Below are 22,902 nucleotides of genomic sequence, written 5' to 3'. Positions count from 1 at the left end.
AGAATCAGTTGCAATATAAGAACAGTTCATTCCGATCTCTTTCATGGCATATTTATGTGCCTATATGAGTATTCATACTCACAAATAATTTTTAATATTGCAATTGAAGTAGTTTTTCATTTGTTTGTAGGTACGAAAACTGATGGCACCAGTTTCACTGTTACACTATTGTTAATGAAGGGGTAACATCCCTTCCAGTGGTCAGTAACCTGCGGCTTTTGAGCCACATGTGGCTCTTCACACTTAATTTGGCTCTTCTGTGTGATATCTGGGCAGCCGCTCAAGGAGTCAGGATTCTGCTCCTAGCCTCTGTCAGTGCGCGCCCTGTGTGGCTCTCAAGATAAATTTCAATCGTGGTTTTGGCAAGATTTGGCTCAGTTGAAAAAAAGGCTGCCGATCACTGATTTTTATCCCCTTTCATCACCCAATTATGTGGCAGGACATGTGCACTGGTGAAGAGTAGTGAACATTGTATGAATAAACCCCATCATGAAAAAATTTTCGGAATCATGGTACTTAATAAAGTAATTATGAAAACAAAAGTTACACACTACCGTAATTTTATGCAATGGGCATATTTGACTTTTCTTGAAAATACAGAACTGTGTAGGTGCAGTATGATAACCATATAATTTATGAATATTTTTTATTTTGTTTTTTCCACTAAGTAAAAAATTTGGTAACAAAAATAGGATAATTAAAAGTGTAATAATGTTTTAACTTTTTTTCTTTTTTTTTGCCCACACAGCAGTGCTCAGGGTTTTGCATTTAAGGATTATTCTTGGAGAACTCTGTGGATCATATTTGATGCTGGGGATTTAACTCTTATTAGTCCCGTGCAAGGTAAATGTTCAACCTATTTGTTCAACCTACTTCTCTATAGCTGAGGAGTATTATTTGTTCAGTTTAAAAGTATTACTATGGAGGGATCATAGAGATAGTAGATAGGTAAGGTGCTTGCTTTGCTCTCAGCCAATTGGATTCTGATCCTCTGCATCCCATATGATAATATCATTCCCTACAGGAATGATTTTGAGTGCAAAGCCAGGACTAACTCCTGAGCATTGCTGGGTGTGGTATACAAACCAAAAACAAACAAAAATAATTGTCATAATGGATAGAAGTTTTTATTGAAAATATTCTGCATGCAAGTATCCACATAGGTCGGGAGGATACAAATAACACAACTAATAAAACAAAAACTTTAGAACAATATTATTTATTGATAACGTTAAATTCCATAAAATTTGCCTTACAGTGTGGAGAAAATTACGTCCTGACAATGACTGACAAAGTCACAAACACTAATGTGAACATTGGCCTTGCATTTCCTTGGATAGTTTGAGTAAGTCATGTTTGTATGTTGTTTTTAATTTTAGGCATGATTCCAGGTTCTCATCGATGAGATGATTTCTTAATTTACTCTTGATAAGATTCATGCTAGAAAATGATTGTTCACATAAATATGTAGACCCAAACAAGGAAAGAAAAGCAAATGCTAGCTACTTAGTTGATTATATGAGTCAGGAATACTATTCCAGGTGTTAAAAATCAACATATCTTCCTTCTCCAGGTCTTTCAAAGCAGACCACATTTGTGTTTCTCCAATCTTTCTAAATTAGCACAAAGATGTTCAAATTTCGAGCTCCACAGTTCTTTGTTTTTAAATCCAGAAATTGCATTTCAAAGTTGCATATGTTGATATTAAAGGGAGAAAAATTTAATTCTGTTACAGTGGCATCCAGAGGTTTTTTTTTTTTAACAAAGACCATGTCGCTTTGCTGTTTCTGAAATCCTGAAACCTCTTGAGAAAAGCTTCCCTCATATTTAAAAGTAAATATGTTTTAAAATAGGTAATGTCAATATCAGAATTATTTTCTTGGCGATGTTTCAACAGGCTTGGAAGGTGAATCAAAGTTTCTCTGTCAAAATCTTGAGCAAAAACAGATAATTTGTTTTCAAACGAAATGACGTCTTCTTCCAACATTGAGAAATTGTGTTTATTTTTCCCTGTAGTTTATGATTAAGCTGATTTAGATGTGAAGTAATACCCACCATGAAATACAGTTTTTGAATTCACTGATCGTTTGTTAATTCTGGATAGTGAACACCCTTCTTGAGAAAAAATGCTTTGATTTCTGATAATAAGCAAGCAAAACATTTCAAAACGTTTCCTCTTGATAACCAAATGTGCTGAAAATTTGAAACCCTACAATATGGAGATGAAACAAGTAAAATAGAAAAACCTTTTAACAATCTTTAAAAGCAAGGACAGTTTTCCAGAGAAAAGTAGTGATTTCACTGAAAGGAAAAAAAAAAAAACCTATTGACACTTTAGTGTGTGCTGCAAGAAACCAAACTAAAATAAACACAAAAACAAAAACAGCACTTTGTTAAAGGCATATGATGTATCATAAAGGAATTATGATAGAGTGCCTGAAACATTTTAAAAATAATTTTTATTTAATCATATTTGTTGCAAAATTATTCATACTTGAGTTTCAATCATAGAATGTACATCACCCTTCACCAGTGCACTTTCCCCACCACCAATGTCCCTTGTTTCCTTCCCCTTCACCCTTCTCTGCCTATGTCCGGGGCAGGCATTTTGCTTTTTTCTCTCTGTCTCTCTTTTTCTTTATGACACTGAGATTTGCAAAATTTTCTTTATGACAACGTGGTTTGAAATATTGTTTTTTTAAGGGTGCCTTTGGTGGAGACCAGAAGGCCTGCTGGACAAATTCTAAAGAGTTGTAACACTGGTTTGCAATGTTGTTAATTAAAGGGTACCATGCATGTCACATCCATTTTCAGCATCCAGTTCTTGTTCAGAGTGATATGTTCCAACTATCAATGTCATAATGTACCTTTCTCTATTCTAACTGAACTCACCACTTTTTATGGCAAGCTTCCTATCATGGACTAGTCCTCCTGTCCCTCATCCTTATTTTCTCTAGATATTAGTAACATATTGCCATTTATTATTCTTTATGCCACATATGATTATTCTGTGTCTACACCTCTCCTTCTGACTCATTTCACTCAGAATAATTATTTCATGTGTTGATGTACATAGAGATGATGCACTGTGCATGGCTCAGTGTTTTTGTGTAGTCACAAGAAACAGAAGTTGCACACCCGTACATTGTATCCACTCATTGTATGATAGACTGGATTCAAAAAAACTCCCTGCTGAACTAAACTCTGTGACAGATGACACAGTAAAGATAATTTGTGAAATTCACAATTGTGATCAAATCCAGGCTATTCACCACCCTGGATGAGAGTGTGGATGCCCACTACTAGCATCTTCTCCAGGAAGAAGTGAAATGGCTGTTCAGGGGAAGGGTGCTCTCTCACTTTGTTGGCAAGAGGGAAGAAGTAGTGCAGTTCCTGTGAGAGCAGAACTCTGACTTTGTACAGCCCCAGTTGGACAAGGGATGGGTAGCTAAGCTTGTGTATTAGGCAGGCATTGTTCATTTTCTCTATGAATTTAATATTTCTCTACAGGGGAGTTTCACAAGTAGTTTTTACAGTGAGACATAAGATGGATGTGTTCAAAAAAGAATCTGATTCTGGGATAGCTGTGTCTGAGAAGGAGATATTGAAATGTTTCCACTCTTGCAAAAATTCAGATTGGCACTTATATTATGCAGAAAGTCATAATCAATATGAAAAACAGCATTTAAGGGCATTAGCTCACAACATTAATCCTGAGTACTCTGAACATGAGAATCCACGGAAAAGAAAACTCTGGGTTGAGAATCCCTTCATGGAACATGCCCACTCTTGTGCAAAATAAAATGCGTTTTAAGATCACTCTAGGCACTGTATTTCTAAACCCCACCCAACCTGGTCTGAAGAAGCAGGATAGTAGGAAAGAAATAATAAACCAAGCTAGCCAGGAAAGGATGATCATGGAATCCATGGCCTTTTACCTTGTACTCTCTGCCTCGAGCCCAAAAAGACCTCTTTCTTTATTAAAACCAATCCCAATACCAGGAGGCTTTAGGTCAAGAGAGAGAGAGAGAGAGAGAGAGAGACAAAAGTACATATTCAGTGGACTTTTACATATCAAAGAAAGAGGTTTAAGAAAGGATGACGTTGGGGGGGAACACCTTTGTTTAGGGTTGGTACTGGGTATCATCTTACACTCTTGGAGCCAGCCATGGGGGCTGCACAAAGGGCGTGCACTGACAGAGGCTAGGGTCAGAGTCCTGACTCCTGGAGCGACAGCCTGGCTCTCCCACAGAAGAGCCAAATTAAAAGTGTAAAGAGCCACATGTGGCTCGCAAGCCGCAGGTTGCCTACCACTGGGCTAGCCACTTGTAAAAAAGCGAACTTAGACCTCCAGTTAACATCGTGTACAAAGGTAAAATCCAAATGGATTAAAGACCTTGATATCAGACCTGAAACCATAAAGCATATAGAACAACACGTAGGTCAAACACTCCATGACATTGAGACTAAAGGTATCTTTAAAGAGGAAACAGTACTCTCCAAACAAGTGAAAGCAGAAATAAATAGATGGAACTATATGAAGCTGAGAAGCTTCTGCACCTCAAAGAAAATAGTGCCCAGAATACAAGAGCCACCCACTGAGTGGGAGAAACTTTTCACTCAATACCCATCAGATAAGTGTTAATATCCAAAATATACAAGGCACTGACAGAACTTTACAAGAAAAAAAAATCTAACCCCATCAAAAAATGGGGAGAAGAAATGAATAGACACTTTGACAAAGAAGAAATACAGATGGGTAAAATGCCCATGAAAAAATGTTCCACATCTCTAATCATCAGGGAGATGCAAATCAAAACAACTATGAGGTACCATCTCATGCCACAGAGTTTGGCACACATCAGAAAGAATGAGAACAAGAAGTTCTGGCGGGAATGTGGAGAGAAAGAAACTCTTATTCACTGCTGGTGGGAATGCATCTGGTCCAACCTTTGTGGAAAGCGATATGGAGATTTCTCCAAAAGCTGGAAGTTGAGCTCCCATATGATCCAGCTATACTACTCCTAGAGATATATCCTAGGAACACAAAAATACAATACAAAAATCCCTTTCTCACACCTATATTCATTGCAGCGCTGTTTACAATAGCCAGACAATGGAAATAGCTTAGATGCCCCTCAATAGACGAATGCTTAAAGAAACTATGGTACATATACACAATGGGATATTATGCAGCCATCAGAATAGATAAAGTCATGAAATTTTCCTATACATGGATGTATCTGAATCTATTATGCTGAGTGAAATAAGTCAGAGGGAGAGAGATAAACACAGAATGGTCTCACTCATCTATGGGTTTTGAGAAAAATGAAAAACAATTACGTAATGATTCTCAGAGACAAAATAGAGGAGGACTGGAGGGTCTGGCTCCTGACATGAAGCTCACCACAGGGATTGTTTAGTGCAGTCACAGAAATAATTACACTGAGAACTATTATAACAAAATATGACTGAATGACTGAATGTCTAGAGTACAGGCCTGTGTGGGGTGGGGAGGAAGGACATGGGATATTGGTCATAGGAATGTTGCACTGGTGAAGGATTATATATATATATATATATTTAAAAATTAAAAAAAAAAGATAAGGCCTCCCAATTCTTACCACAGGCTGTGTTCTTTACACTGACTGTATAGAAAGAGGAGGTACAGTAAATGCACCCCATATACACCTCAACCCAGGCCCTTTGCCTGGCCTGTATTGTGAATTGGGGGACAAAAAAAAAAAAAGAATGACTGAAAGGAGACCCTGGGTCTCAGTGAGCACAAAAGAGAATCCCCTGCAAGGAATTAGAATAATAATTATAGCATCGCTACAGATCTCTGAAAAGGGTCTAAACATTGACTGCACTGTAAAGTGTTGCCTTAATACCTTACATTTACAAACAAGCAAAATAACTTACCTGCCTGCGCATAGGTATAGCCATACACATAACACAGCAAGATTGGTTTTATTTCTTTTCTATCACTAATCTCATATAGGTATCATCCTATATGCTGAGCATTCATCATATTCTAGGCATTGGCCTGTATCTATTACATATATTAATAAAGTCATATCAATATGTCATGATGTTTCTTTTATTCTCCTTGTTTACAAGGAAAAGACGTAGTTCCCAAAGTTAAGAAAGGAACTCTTCCAATAAAGAATACAGATATATTTAAAAGTATATGATTGTATACTTTATCATTGAGGCTAAATTTATATAATTGTTTTTTGTATATATGTTTTACACAAAAGTTAAGTGTAAATTATAAAATAAATTCTCAACATCTTGATATTGACAATGATCTCTCATCTCCTTGTCCTGTATGATGCATTTGCTGCAGAGAAATTTTCATGATTTGAACTCATGAATATTTAAAATTATTTTTTATTAAAATACAAACTTCAGAAGATGAGATAATAGATCATAAATTATGAAAATTTTAAAGATCTTGTCCTCTGCTTCAAAATGTATCATCCATCTGTAAGCTGATCTATATTATTTGATTGTACCTATTCATCAAGAGGAATAATGACAATTAAAAAAAATTCATTCAGTAAACAGAAACAGACCCTTGTGATATCAAGTAATGTCATAATTTCAGTATAGCTTATGCTGTTTGGCAGTGAAGAAACACTTTTATATTTTCCTATCTCATACAGGGAAAAGATATTATGCTTCAGATAAAACATGAATTTTTAAGCATCTACTGTTCACTAAAGAAACTATGAACTAAGTCTTTTCATACCCATTTATTCAATTGCCTATTTTGGAAACTAAAATTTGGGAGAGCTATTTTTAATATTCATGCAAGTTTATAATAACTCATATGTAGCATGCTACTATAAAATAGTTATTATATTATTACTAATTTTTTTCAAAATTTTCACTGGAGTTTTAAAATTATATATTTTACATATCAGACATATAAAATTTATTATATTAGGTTGAAGAAAATAATAAATTTGTCTTCAAATACAATAAAAATAGTTATGTTAAATTTAATTTTTAAAAAATAGTTTGTGAAAAAATGTTAAATGTAATTTCTTCATTGTAATTTTTTTCATAATTTTCCCATGGCTATTTACAAGGTATCAATGTAGTGACATTAATAAAAATAATTTCCCAAGTATATTTCAAAAAAAGTTGATTAAAAAGAATATTTGTAGACAGTAAAGCAGACAGAATTAGATAATGTTTAAGTTACTGAAACAAGAAATAAAGTTACATATTTTATGCAAATTTTTGTTGAGATGAAACTTACAGTTAGGATTTCCACAAATTAAAGTTCTAAAAATACATTAGCATTTTTATATGAAACTTTATAAGTAAAATTGAGAATATTGACATTGGTGACGGGAATGTTGCACTGGTGATGGGTGGTGTTCTTTACGTGACTGAAACCCAAACACAATCATGTATGTAATCAAGGTGTTTAAATAAAAAAAAATTGAGAATATTGAGAAGTTAAATGTGATCATCTGATTAGTTCAAACCAACTGTTTTGTCTGTTATTGGTAAAAACATAATTTCAATGGACTTATTTTTCTTCTTTTTACACACCCAAATGTATGAAATCTGTATGCATATAAACATGATGGTTCCATCATTAGCAAATATTATTGAATCCTGATGATATTCATGAGTCTCAGATCCCTCCTCTTCATGTTTAGTCCAATAAATGCTCTTGTTCGGTCAAAGAAAGCGTCATATCACCCAGATGTAAACATTGCATTAAGAGCCAATGCCATATGCTGACAGATGGCGTCCCATCTGTGATGCAGTTATTAAAAATCATTTTCTTGGCTATGTTCAATAAATATAAGATATTCTTATCCTTTTTTTTCCAGAAATGTTTAGTTTTCTATCATAGGTTTAGCAAACCCAACCACAAAGCTCAGTCCTATTTATAACCTGAGTAACAAAATAATCTTCATTGTGAGATAGAACTGTATCTGGGAGGACAAGCTGTTCAGAAGAGAAATAAGTAGAAAATATTCTAAAATGACATCTCCATAGTATCCCTTTTTACTTGGCCCAGTTATACCCATTAAATATGACAATTTTAAAATATGTGCACATTCTTGGAGTTAAGCAGTATTGGATGGAAACTGGGAATTCAAAACAATTAAAATATTGACACATTGCTCAAACACCAAAAATCATGTAAGTAGTTCTTTTCCTGTCTGACTTCAAATCTTCAAATTAGTGCTTTTTTTTCTCTCCACATTTTCAGTGTCAAACAAGACTTTGAAGAGAATATGGGGAATATAATACATTGCAGCTCATTATAAAGTGACAGTTTTGCTGGAAGGATGGAAAAGAAAGACAAGAATATGTGTATTTCTGAATGCGTTTAACAAGGTAAGTTTTGTAGATACAACTTTCATAGGTGATCTCAGGAGATGATTAGTAGGTAAAGCAAATAAAAAATTAAAGAAGAGACTGTGTTTGCTCTTTAGAGAGTAAAAATCAACAGATTTTTTATGTAAGAAACATCTAAATTCATGGTTCTTTGCTCTCTTGGTCTTGGTAGATGAAAGTGAAAATTTTTGTCTTCCCTTCCTTTTTCTCTTTCCATCCATTTTTCTTATGTGTCTTTCTATTGATATAATTAATGTATGACATTACATTGTCTAATATGTTTAAATATATTTTGACATTTCAAGGTCATTTTTTGCCATAGAAATAGCTAAAATTTGCATGACATCTCATCATTGCAATTTTCTTGGTATAACAGTTCTGTTTTCTTACTGTAGTAACACTAAAGTTTGACTATAATAATAGTATTATACACTGATTTCCACAGATATATAAAGTGTTAGCTGAAAGTTTGTATTCCTGAACAACCTATTTCTGTTATTATAAGTTCAATATTTTTAGACGGTACATATAAGTGATGTCACTCAATATTTGTCTTTCGCTCCCTGAACTATCTCACTTAACATAGTTCCTCGAATTTCAACCATTCTGAAAATGACAGAATTTCTTTATTTCTTAGGGATGTATCATAATTTGTTAGATGTAAATATGTATGCACATGTAAATTTATATACAATAAATATCTCACATCTTTATCCATTTATTTACTGCAGACAAAAATTGTTTTTATATTTTCTCTTGCTATTATGAATAATGCTACATCTTCCTGTTTTTCTGCAAAAAGTCTATAAAAGGCAAGTGAGGAAGACTAATATGGAATGACCTTTTGGTTCTGTTCTTTTGAACATAGTCTGGGTTTCAGTTATAAAAATGAACATCCTCCTTCATCAGTGCAACATTACCACCACCAGTGCCCAAAACTCCCTACTCCCTCACCCCAGCCTATATTCGAGACAGGCATTCTATTTCTCTCACTTACTACCATTGTCATAGTAGTTGTCAGTCTACTTATTTCTCTAACTGAACTCACCACTCTTTGTGGTAAGCTTCATATTGTGTGCTGGTCCTTCTAGCCCTCATCTCTATTGTCTCTGTGTATTATTACAATAATATCTTTTATTTTTCTTAAAACCCATAGACGAGTGACATTATTCTGTAACCGTCTCTCTCCCTCTGACTAATTTCACTGAGTATAATAGTTTCTATGACTATATATATTTATATTTATATATATATATATACATGGATAGGGAAATTTCATGACTTCATTTTTTTCTCCTCGGAGCTGCATAGTATTCCATTGTGTATTTGTACCACAGTTTCTTTAGTCACTCATCTGTTGTCAGGCATATGAGTTGTTTCCGGATTTTGCCTATTGGAAATAGTGCTGCAATGAGTGTAGAAGGCATTTTTGTGTTGTGTTTTTGTGTTCCTGGGGTATATTCCTATGAGTGGGTTTGCTGGATCATATGGGAGCTCAATTTTCAGTTTTTTTGGAATTTCCATATTGTTTTCCATAAAGGTTGGACTAGACTGCATACCCACCAGCAGGGAATGAGAGTACCTTTCTTCCCACATCCTGCCAGTACTGATTTTTTTATTCTTTGTTGTGTGTGCCAGTCTCTGTGGTGTGAGATGGTACCTCATTGTTGTTTTTATTTGCATCTCCCTGGTGATTAGAGATGTGATGTTTTGATGCAGTATCAGAGGAAAATAAAAGTTTTGAAATAATACTCTCTTCTCCTGAACTTTTCTGATATCCCAGTGTGCTAGAAGATGCTTAGTTGTTGCTGAAGGAATATATTGAAATTGTTAAAAAAAAAAGTACAGGGGTTAAGTCCTTTCATGCATAATTATACAACTCGTGTACCTGTACCACATAAGGTCCACTAAGAATATTCAGGAATAATCTTTGAACAGAGAGCTCAAAGTAAGCTTGAGAAATGTTGGTTGTGACTCTCTGGGAAAAAAACACTCAAAATATTAATTAATGTGTATCTCCAAATAGTATGAACCAACAGGATAGTGGTATTTAGGATTATATTTATATTTTATTTTATTTTTTCGGGCCACACTCATTTGATGCTCAGGGATTACTCCTGGCTATGCACTCAGAAATTGCCCCTGGCTTGGGGGGCCCATATGGGACGCCGGGGGATCGAACTGCTGTCCTTCCTTGGCTAGCGCTTGCAAGGCACTAGCCTTATCTCTAGCGCCACCTCTCCGGCCCCTATATTTATATTTTAAATATACATGTTAAACACAAATTGGGAAGTGATATGCCAATATCATTTCTTAACGAAGTAAAAAATTTCACATATAAATTGAGGATAAATTTATTTATTTATTATTTAGGATAAAACAGGGTTTTATGATATCTTCCTATATCTCCTGTTTCAGTTCACCCCTAGAATGAAAATCTATGAATGTAATGGCATAATACTTGTGCTTATGTGATATCATATGATAATAGCAACACATTTTGCAAGTATAACCAAAATGTGCCGTAAGTTTGCTTTAAGTTTATAAAGAGTTAAATTATTTCAGAGAGACTTGATCTAATCAGGTGATCTCTTAAATAAATTATATCTTGCCAGTGTAAATTTTCTTTTTTGTTAAAAATTCAGATTTTTAACAAAAAAAAAAGAAAAAGAAAACAACAAGCAAAAACAACAAAAAAAATTCAAAAAAAATCACCCCCCCCCCAAAAAAAAAAAAACAAACAGAATCCATAGCCAATTGTCAACAAGCTATACAGAGAGAAGACCAGTTATCCTAACAGTCTGGGGGCAATGATGGTGGATGTTGGGGATTGTGGTGGAGGGAGGACAACACTGGTGGTGGAAATACCCCTGATTCAATGGCACTATGTACCACAAATATTACAGTGAAAGATTTGTAATTCATATTGGTCACAAAAAATTATAAGAAAAATTGAAAAAATTAATATTTTTATTTAAGCATCATGATTACAAACATATTTGCAGTTGGGTTTTAGTTATGAAAAAAGAACACCCCCTTCACCAGTGCAACATTTTCACCACTTCTTGCATGTATTCCCAATATGCTGATAGTTAACAAATACATCTAACAATTACAGAAAAATATTTTTAGTCACAACCACGTATTTTGAGTCATGTATTATAAATGAAATAAGATCTCTGTGAGGTAATAAATGTGTGTGATTCTGGTTATTATATCTCTGATAGTTTTTAAGTGGTAAGAAGAGTCTAATGAATTACGCAAATATGTATAAAATAAAAATAATATATGGGTGAATAATAGAAATATAGAATATCTTAATATTTTCTAATACCATGGTATACTTTATTATATTAACTTAAAAGAGAAAAATTTATAGCATACCTATACATACAGAAAAATCATAACATTTTCTATATCAATGATACAAGCCATTTACACCAGGAACACAGAAAAAGGTTTCCCATATTTATCATAGGCTGTTTTCAAAGTCAATCTATAGACAATCTAGTTATGATTTTAACAAAAGATCTAGAAATCAAAGATGTAATGTTTGAGATAGGAAGAGATGAAATTAACATTTGCAAACAATATGTTGCTAATATTTAAAACCCAGACAACTACAGGAACAGAAATTTTAATCTTGAGATAATTGAAAATATGGCTAAAGAACGCTAATATCTCTTATTGTAGATACAGCAATGAACAATGGCAAAATATATAAAATAAATAAAAAAAACCTCATTTTTAGTTTGAGGGACACATTTTGCATGATGGCTCAGGGCTTACATCCAGCTCTGTTCTCAGACAACAGTTCTGGCAAAGATCAGGGACCAAATGGGATACCAGGATTATAACCAGGTCAGTCACATGCAAGGCAGACAACCTTACCTGCTCTAAGTATCCCTAGCACCAAAATGTCATTTATAAAAGAGAAAGCTACAAGATTACGAAAACTAATGTCGATAAAATAGGAAAGCCAACAGCCAGAGAGATAGTACAAAGTGCTGGAATTTATGCCAGGTATGTGGAGCCCAATTAAAGTAGATTCTGATTATTACTCAAGGTGGCAGCAGATCAAACTATCTCTTTAGAAAAACTTGTCGAGAAAGGACCTTAATAAATACAGTTAGGAATTTTTCTCTTAGGAAAAAAAAAAACTAATGTTTTAAATATGGCGATTAGCCACCAATGTATTAAGCTATGGATTCACGTCGTATTCAATGAGAATAGCTGAAAAGTTTCTCTTGGAGCCGAGAAGCTGACTATAAAATTAGATCTAAGAACAAATGTCTAAAAATAAAGAGGAAGATCTGATATCGAGGTCTTTAATCCATTTGGATTTTACCTTCATACATGATGTTAGCTGGGGGTCTAAGTTCAATTTTTTGCAAGTGCTATCCAGTTGTGCCAACACCACTTGTTGAAGAGGCTTTCCCTGCTCCATTTAGAATTTCCTGCTCCTTTATCAAAAATTAGGTGATTGTATGTCTGGGGAACATTCTCTGAGTATTCAAGCCTATTCCACTGATCTGAGGGACTGTCCTTATCCCAATACCATGCTGTTTTGATAACTATTGCTTTGTAGTACAGTTTAAAGTTGGGGAAAGTAATTCCTCCCATATTCTTTTTCCCAAAACCATAAGATATATAGAACAACACATAGGCAAAACACTCCAGAACATTACAGGCATCTTCAAGGAGGAAACTGCACTCTCCAAGCAACTGAAAGAAGAGATTAACAGATGGGAATATATTAAGCTGAGAAGCTTCTGCACCTCAAAGGAAATAGTGTCCAGGATACAAGAGCCACCCACTGAGTGGGAGAAACTATTCACCCAATAAAAATCAGATACGGGGCTAATATCCAAAATATACAAGGACTGACAGAACTTTACAAGAAAAAAACATCTAATCACATCAAAAAATGGGGAGAAGAAATGGACACTTTGACAAAGAAGAAATACAAATGGCCAAAAGACACATGAAAAAATGCTCCACATCACTAATTATCAGGGAGATGCAAATCAAAACAATGATGAAAAATAAAGAGGAAGAAAAAAATTTACAGTCATTCCATTGTTAACTTTTTTAACTAAATTATTTGAAAACAACTTGTATTTGAATATGAAAGAAAACAGCAAATTATCAAAATGTAATTGAAAAATTAAAAAAACTGGTTTTTTTGGGGGGGGCAGCATGCTTCCCACCCATATGGTCCCCTGAATACTTCCAAGAAGTGGTCTTGAGCACAGAATGAGAAGTAAAGCTTGAGTATCACAATGTGTGGCCCAAATTATATAGAAATATAAAAATCGATGTGAATTAGATTATTGGCTAAGATTAGCACCAGTGGGGCTGGAGAGAAAAAAAACCGGAATTATGGCACTTACTTGTCTTGTATTCTTTTGTTTTCTCCCCAAATCACATGTGCTCTTCCAAGTTGTTCCAGGACCTGATCATTCCTCTTTCCAAAATTAGAATAAAGCGATAGCTTTATGTAGTACAGCAGGTAGGGCACTTGCCTTGCTCACTGCCCAACTGGGTTCAATCCCTAGCGTCTTATATGGTTCCCCAAGATATAAGGAGTGATCCCTGAATGCAAAGCCAGGAATATCCTTTCTCTAGCACCACTAGGTGCACAAAAAACAAGCAAGCAAGCAAGCAAACAAACAAACAAAAAAACTCCAAAAGAATTGAATTTAAAATAGCCCTAAAATATCAGTGATAAAGATTACTGGGTTGACTGCATACTTTGCATGCAGGAGACATTGGTTTGATCATACTTTGCATGGTTCCCAAGGCACCATCATTGTGGCCAAACATCATTCCCAGAGGAAAAAGAAGGGAAGGAAAAAGTTGTACTAGAAAATGTGTCAGGAAGAAACAAAATTTAATAAATAATCCTGAGACTATTCACTAGTTACATAGAATTTGTACCAAATTTTCATGTCAATTTTAGATGTATTTCACATGAGTCCAAGTTTATTTGAAAATCAAATTATAAAACCTAAGAAAAATGATGCAAAAACTCTTTTTTTTTTTTTGGCCACACCTGGTGACATTCAAGGGTTACTCTTGGCTATTTGTTCAGAAATGGCTCCTGGCTTGGGGGTTCATATGGGATGGCAGGGGATAAAGTTGTGGTTCTTCTTAGGTTAGCACATGCAAGACAAATGCCCAACCACTTGTGCCACCACTGTGGCTCCAGCAAAAACTGTCTTAAGTGAGAATGAGAAATCATTTTTATGAAAAATAAATTACTCTATAAAGAAAGAGATCATCTTGATTACATTAAACTAACAATAATAAAAGTTAACTTTAAGACTTAAAGTATGTTATGAAATTTAAAGAAAGGTTGGGGATTACAATGACAACAATTAATTTTAAAACAAAATGGTTTAATAACAAGAGGACAGTTAACTTGGATTCGCATCTTAATTCTGATTTCTACATTGTCTGTAGAAACATATATAACTCATTCAAGCATGTGTCTATATCAAAAAGAGAGAGAATGTGAGAAACAAGGGTAGCATAGGGTTCATTCATTATTTACTGAGCATCGACCAGTTCCTGAGCTACCCAAATACCAAGGGAATCAAAATATTTGATGGTTATAGAGGATATTTTCATTCATGAAAGCACTTTGCTATTTTTCTTCTTTTACAAAATAACAAAGTAAAGACTCAGCAAAATAAAGGCCGCCAAACATAGAATTCATCTCAATTAGACCAAAGTGTTTTTCATAAGACCTGGAGGTCTTAAAGGGAGTCCTCTGGAGAATGTCAAACTATAAACACTAGCAATAAAATGCTTCCCAGGAAAAATTTTCACGCTATTATTAAATTGAAATATCCCTCTTTAATTCTCTGGTGAATAAAAATATGGTAACCCTTTCAAAAATAAAAATAAAACTACTCATGGCTCTTACTTTCTAGAAGGAGATTCAGTTTAAACTGATTTGGGTGTGGGGTTGTAGCCCCTTCTGTGTTCTTTAATTTCATTCAGTCACACTGGGGTTGAGATGTTGGGGGTGTTTGAAAATCTAGAGAAGGGACTTCAAATTCAGTGCTCTTGTTAATGTGTTGTTCTATGATTTCTTCTAATTGCTTCCCCTTTGCCAAGTAGGCAAGGAAACCATAATTCAATATGGACTTAAATTTCAACTTATCAGTCTGGGTGGTAAGGTAAGCTCACTTCACCTACCCAACTATCTCACCACTATAAACTGACTTACTATTTCTGCCTCTGTCTCTGTCTCTGTCTCTGTCTCTGTCTCTCTGTCTCTCTCTGTCTCTCTGTCTCTCTCTCTGTCTCTCTGTCTCTCTCTCTGTCTTTCTGTCTCTTCTCTGTCTCTGTCTCTCTCTGTCTGTCTCTCTCTGTCTCTCTCTCTGTCTCTCTCTGTCTCTGTCTCTGTCTCTGTCTCTGTCTCTGTCTTTCTCTCTCTCTCTCTCACTAACAGATATTATTATTCACAAGCAGTTGATTCTCTTCCCGCCCCTGGGCTCTCATATAATTTCCTTTTTTTCTTTCTGAAAAATCACATCTCTTAAATATGGGTTGAGGGAAGAGCATCGGATCATACATTAGACTCTCAAAGTACTAATTCTGAATTATCATTATGGCAAATTTTGTTATTTAGGCCCAAACACCTATAACAAGCTATAGTTTCTCAACTTCATGAAATGTTTACTTTTGAAGAAGTGTTTTGGTTATAAATTATAGTGAGATATTCTCATCTTCCAAGAAAAAGGGACACACAATTTTTATCTAATTACACATTTATTAATTACTCCAATTCTTATAGTCAAATCTTTCTATAATTAATGGTGTCTGTTTCCCCACTTAGATGTATTGAGATACTAAGTAAACCAATAATAAAGATCTTTCTATATTCTTTGTGATTTCTCATTTTATAAAACTTTATGACTCCTCTGTATCCATAATAATATATTTGTTATCTGTGACAGATAGAACAATGTGAGCTGCTGTTTTGTCACTCCTATGAAATGGATCGGAAAGTTGCAGTTGTTTCATTTCTCTGCGATTATCTTTATTTTAAGTTGTAAGTGTGTTTCTTGTAAATAAAGTTTAAGTTAGTTCTGACAAGTGCAACTTCTATTTAGAGGAGTCCACTTTGAGTTAATTACATTTTTATTTCTCCAACTTTATTTTTTCTTGAAACAATTTTATTATTTCAATGTCTTCCCCAACTACTTTGAACCCCTTAAATTTCCCCTTTATGGTTATCTGTACTACAATAGAATTCACATTTTAAAGTCAAGTTTAAAGATAAAGGCAAGCTCTCTAGATCTCTTCTGGACTTTTTTTTGTTTTTGCTTCTGAATGACATAAAAACCATAGTGCATTATGATCAATTTAATTCTCCATTTTAAACATCTCCTTTTGCATTTTCGTAAATTCTCTCAGCAAAATAGTATTGTAATAGCAGATAGTGAGTAACCATTTAGATATACCCATATAATAAGCATTTAGTTCTATCTTAATTTTTATAGTACCAACAATAGAATCCAGGGCATCCTACATGCAAAGTATATATCCTGCTGGAAACAATATTTTCAGTCATTATTAGCTTTGTCCTTATTTTCAATCCTTATTGGTTGCTTTTTCTTTCCTGGGTGATGCCTTTCTTATAAAGTACTCCCTGTCAAAATGTTACTCCAAAAACGATTACAAATTTTTTATAAAATAGTGAGCATATGACAAAACTTTATTTAGCTCACTGATATTAACTTAAATATAGTTTACATAAGAGATGAACTTAGAGACTGGATCATAAAGTGAAGGACAAAGAAAAAAGCTATAACAAAGATCAAGATATTTAATTGTTCAAAATTTAAAAAGTATAATTTGTTGCTACATTCTAGAATGAAAACCAAGGAAAGATATACCACTGCATTTAACAGTTTCACAATCTCCTGAATCTAATCAATTTTACGGAGTATTGTGCCTACACATAGAATTAGCTGCCTTGTGAGTGTTTTCAGAAATGGTTCTTGTTTCTCTATTATCAGTATCTTTTCTTTAATTTTTATATTTTGCTTAGTTTTTCTTACCTTGACCTAAATATTTTAACAGGAGTAATTATTGTGGATAATAATAATTTTGGGAGAGAAATGAACAAGGTGTTCTGAATATATAATTTGATTTTATGCTAACTTGCTTGCAGAAGTATATTTATAGATGGACAATTACTCTCATTCCTCTTGTATATTATTCTTAATCATTTTTAAGTAATACCTTTATTTAAACACCTTGATTACAAACATGATTGTAGTTGTGTTTTAGCCAAAAATAGAACAACCCCTTTCACCAGTTCTACAATCCCATCACCAATGATCCCCCTCTCCCTCCTCCCCACAACTGCCTGTATTCAAGACAGACTTTCTACTTCCTTCACTCATTGACATTTATACAATAGTTCTCAGTGTAGTTATTTCTCTAACTGCACTCACTACTCTTTGTAGTGAGCTTCATATTATGAGCTGGTCCTTCTGGCCCTCATCTCTGGGAATAATTTCAATGATGTCTTTTATTTTTCTTAAAACCCATAGTTGAGTGAGACTATTCTGTGTCTCTCTAGCTCCCTCTGACTTATTTTACTCAGTATAATAGATTCCATGTACATGGAATAGAAAAATATAGACAAATATTATGACTTCATCTCTTCTGACAGCTGCATTCCATTGTGAATATGTACCACAGTTTCTTTAGCCATTCATCTGTTGAAGGGCATTTTGGTTGTTTCCAGAGTCTGGCTATTGTAAATAGTGCTGCAATGAATATAGGTGTGAGGAAGGGATTTTTGTATTGCATTTTGTTTTTCTAGGGTATATCCCTAGGAGTGGTATAGCTGGATCATATAGTAGCTCAATTTTCAATTTTTTGAGGAATCTTCATATTGTTTTCCATAAGGGCTGGACTAGATGGCATTTCCACCAGCAATGAATGAGAATTCCTTTCTCTCCACATCCCTGCCAGCACTGGTTTTTTTGTTGTTTGTGTTGTGTGACAGTCTCTGTGGTGTGAGATGGTACCTCATTGTTGTTTTGATTTGCATCTCCCTGGTGACACTAATGATGTGGAGCATTTTTCCATGTGCCTTTTGGCTATAGTAATTTTAATTTTGAGCTGCTATTGGGATTTTTTTTTATTACTTCACAGACATCATACATGTTTCTAGGTATTGATATTGATTGATATTATTTTATTACAGTTAGTGTGGGAGCTTCCATATTGTGCTCAGGAGATCTGGGGATCTGTCCCATTAATTATTGGACAATTGGCCTAGTGGTACAGTGCCAGAGGGCATGGTATGGTGCATTTTAAGCTTTGTAGTGACAAAGGTTACATGTAACACTGGAAGTGAGTCACACTGGAAGTGTCTAGAGGCTCCAGGCTATACCTAGTGATGTTTGGGGTTTCCAGATTGTGATGCATAATAAACTTAGGTTGTGTCATGTAGACAATATGCCTTCACTCTATGGTATCTCATCAGTCTCTGTGTTTTAAGGCCATATCAGGGCTTCCTTTGCTCTGTGATTAGTAAATCACTTCTGAAAGTTTTCAGGGGATCATATTTGGTACTGGGGATAAAACCCAGGTGACTTAATTATTGTTATCATGAGCTCAATATAAGGTCCAAGAAAGAAGACTTTAGGGTGCACTCTAATTTTTCCTGAAATTGAAGTTTTAGCTAGGTTGTATATTCTTAAGACATCTGCTTTGCCACATATACTATGCCCAAATGAGAAATTAAACCATGAAGAGATCATTTTTTAAATCAAAGCAAAAAATATCATCAGATGACAGAAGCAAAGAAAAATTCCATGGTAAAATTTATACAGATGTTGGAAATAGTCTAAATTTGAGTAGTCAGAAAAGGAGGCTAGAAGGAAAGGTGCAGAAATACACAAATAACAAACAACCAAATGGTAAAATAATTATTTTATGTTATGTGTTCATTTAAATATGTCAATAATTATGTAAAAATCATTATTTAGAGAAGTGTGTTTAAAAGATTTAATATTGTGAATGAGAAAGAAGCCTTGTTATGGCTAACAAAAATGAAATAAACATAAAAAGAAATAAAACCACAGATAATTACTAGACTCAGATATAAATAACATTAATATTGTTCATAAGGTAGATATGATTACAGTTGAAAAAGAACTTATATTTTCATAGTATATTTCTATTGGAGGACAAAGAAATTGGAAAGAGTGTTTGTGTAAATGCATTTGAGTGCAGGGGAAAAGCAATTGTCTGGACTATCTATAAGAATGGACAAAAAATTCTAAGATACAATTCAAATCTTTATATAAATATTATTTTGAAAGCTTGGAGGTGTCTGGGTTTAAGGCTAATAAGTGGATATAAATGAGTTAAGAAGCTTGATGATTAAGTTATAAAGGCATAAAGCTTAATAATTTGCTTCTCAGAAATTATCAGAGGGATCCTGAGAGGTCAATCAAAACAAAGACCTGCAAACAGTCATGAATGAGACTGTAGATTTCATCCCCAGCAGACTGCTGCCACCTACAGAGTATGGTTCTACCCCTTGCAATCTCAGATGCCATAATGGTTTGGTTAGAGAACTCTTGGTTGCACACCACGACTTAGTGCACATGTTCTTAATAGTCCTTGCAATAAGAACAATAGCGGTGGTAGCAAAAACAATAAAAATGGCCACAAAGCAAAATGGGAAGAAAAGGAAATATGTAATTTTAATAGACATTTTGATAATGACCCTAAGTGAGAAAACAATATTTTTCAGTCAGCAAGAATTGTGAGTAGGGTGGCAGATGAGAAAGAACTCATGAGATTGAAGATGAATTACATCTTCAGAAACTGGAAGAGCAAAGATATTATTGGAGATTGTTGCTCTTGTCATAGATTCACCAATACACCTCATTTTGGAGGTGAAAAAGGAGGAATAAGAAGTCCCTGGCATCCCCAATTTTGTCACTCATTGTTCTGAGGACATAGACAAATGATTGAGCATGGCTGAGAACCTTGGCTTTATGTTTACTAAAGCTAGAGGATAAATAATATTAAAAATGAATAAATATGAGAATTGGAGAGATTGTAAAGTGGGTAGGGCACTTGTCTTGTTTATAGTTAACCAGGATTCAGTCTCTAATATTACATATAAGCCCCATTAACTTCTAGTAGAAATTACTGAGTACAGAACTAGGAGTAACCACTGACAATTGCTATGCAGTCTCAAAGTGGATTAATATGGATAGATATTATGCAAAGTAAGATAATATATTTGAGAATGATCCATCATATCTGACTATGAAATGTTTGCTTTTCCTAGTCATTACTTGGTGATTAATGGTGTTTAATCTTTTTGTCTTTTTATTTTGTAAAATAAGTTTAAACATGCTCAAGCACACTTTTTGATGAAGACAATTGCAGGTATTCCCTGAGAAGTTATCAGCAGAGGAAAAAATAAAAACAAAGATTAGCGTCATTTTAATTTCTTGTAGACCAGAACAAAGGTTGACAAAAGGTAATGTTTCTTCTAAATTAACTTCAGAAAATATAATTTTGCTTCTGAAAGGAAATTAGTAGGAAAAAAATTATGGCAGCAAACAAGATCTGAATTGGATATGAAAAATTAGGTTGAAATCCAAAAGTAAGATAAGGTAGTTTTTTCTTGAAATACTTACATAAAATGAAAGACTGACTGACTTTTCCATTCTGAAAATATTCTAGTTATTCCTAACTAATTTATTAATATTTATTATTTTCTTAATATGGTTGTATGTTGATAGCTTTTTTTTTCTTCCAAGAAACATTTGTTGCTTGCTTGTTTCTTGTTCAGAAATTTAAGTTCCACTTCTAGTTAATTTTCTCATGTAAGCTAAGAACACACAGAATTTGGTTTCTTGATAAAATTTGATTAAATAGGCAATTTGATTAGCTAGGCAGATATTTTTCCTTTATGGTGGGATTTCCTACAGAATCTCAAGAGATCCACCTACAGGTTGAGAAAGTTTGATTCAGGAGTCTAGAAAATGTAAAAATGGAAGCCAAAAGGTTTTTAAAATATTTTAAAGTAATCCTAATTTTGTAATAAAATTGTTTTGTATGTATATTTGCCAATATTGCCATTTTAATATACTCTTTTTTGGGGGGGAATTGGTGATAGGAAGATTGCACTAGAATTAAAATTTTAGAATAAATAATTTTAGAACTTTAGAATTTTAGAATAGAATTTAGAATTTTAGAAATTTAAGATTTAAATTTTAGAATTTTAGAATAGAATTTAGAATTTTAGAACTTTAGAATTTAGAACTTTAGAATAGAATTTAGAATTTTAGAACTTAAGAATAGAATTTAGAATTTTAGAACTTTAGAATAGAATTTAGAATTTTAGAAATTTAGAATTTTACAATAGAATTTAGAATTTTAGTACTTTAGAATTGATAATCTTAGAATTTTAGAATAGAATTTAGAATTTGGAATTTTAGAATAGAATTTAAATTTTCTAAACTTAGATTTGGGGGGGGGCAAAGCACTGGTGCAAGTGGTAAGACATCTATCTGTTTTGCACACGCTAGCCTAGAAAGACCATGGTTTGATCCCCTGGCATCCCATATGGTCCCCCAAGCCAGGAGCGATTTCTGAGCACATAGCCAGGAATAACTCCTGAGCATCACTGGGTGTGGCCCAAAAGCCAAAAAAAAAAGAAAAAAATTAGAATCTTGAATTTTAGAATACAATTTAGAATTTTAGAATTTTATTGGCAAATATTAATCTCAATGGAGATAAACTAAAAGCCTTTTCTCTAAAATTTGGTACAAGACAAAAATCTGGTACAAGACAAGGCTTCTCTCTCTCTCATCACTCCTATTCAACATAGTGCTGGAAATTCTTGCCATAGAAATTAGGCAACATAAAGATATCCAGGGCAGTCAGATAGGAAAGGAAGAAATCAAGCTCTCACTGTTTGCAAATGACATGATACTATATTTAAAAAACCCTAAAGACTCTATCAAAAAGCTTCTAAAAACTATAGATTCATATAGTAAAGTGGCAGGCTACAAAATTAACATGCAAAAATCAATGGAGTACTGTATACCCATAATGAAATGGACATTAAAAAAAAAAAAAACAATCTCGGGCCCGGAGAGATAGCACAGCGGTGTTTGCCTTGCAAGTAGCCGATCCAGGACCTAAGGTGGTTGGTTCGAATCCCGGTGTCCCATATGGTCCCCCGTGCCCGCCAGGAGCTATTTCCTGAGCAGTCAGCCAGGAGTAACCCCTGAGCACCGCCGGGTGTAGCCCAAAAACCGGGAAAAAAAATCTCATTCACATTTGTGTCACACAAATTCAAAAATCTTAGAATCAACTTGACTAAAGAAATGAAGGACCTATACAAAGAAAATTACAAAACCTTGCTTCAAGAAATAATAGAAGGCACAGGAAAATGGAGACACATAGCCTTCTCATGGATTGGTAGGATTAAATCATTAAAATGTCAATTCCCAAAGCATTTTA

General features: G+C 34.0%; 2 non-coding genes across 2 annotated transcripts; one reads left to right on the top strand and one right to left on the bottom strand.

The window, feature by feature from the left end:
- Positions 1-2,700: 2,700 nt before the first annotated feature.
- LOC126033240 (U7 small nuclear RNA) lies at positions 2,701-2,762 on the bottom strand. The gene has a single exon (XR_007504357.1). It is a non-coding gene; the product is annotated as a U7 small nuclear RNA (small nuclear RNA).
- Positions 2,763-5,607: 2,845 nt separating this feature from the next.
- Positions 5,608-5,740, top strand: LOC126033289 (small nucleolar RNA SNORA51). The gene has a single exon (XR_007504398.1). It is a non-coding gene; the product is annotated as a small nucleolar RNA SNORA51 (small nucleolar RNA).
- Positions 5,741-22,902: the final 17,162 nt, after the last annotated feature.

Source organism: Suncus etruscus, chromosome 16 (genome assembly GCF_024139225.1).
Source record: "Suncus etruscus isolate mSunEtr1 chromosome 16, mSunEtr1.pri.cur, whole genome shotgun sequence".
Classification (NCBI taxonomy): Eukaryota; Metazoa; Chordata; class Mammalia; order Eulipotyphla; family Soricidae; genus Suncus; species Suncus etruscus.
Note: the sequence above shows the minus strand (reverse complement) of the source record. Positions and strands in the feature narration are given on the sequence as shown.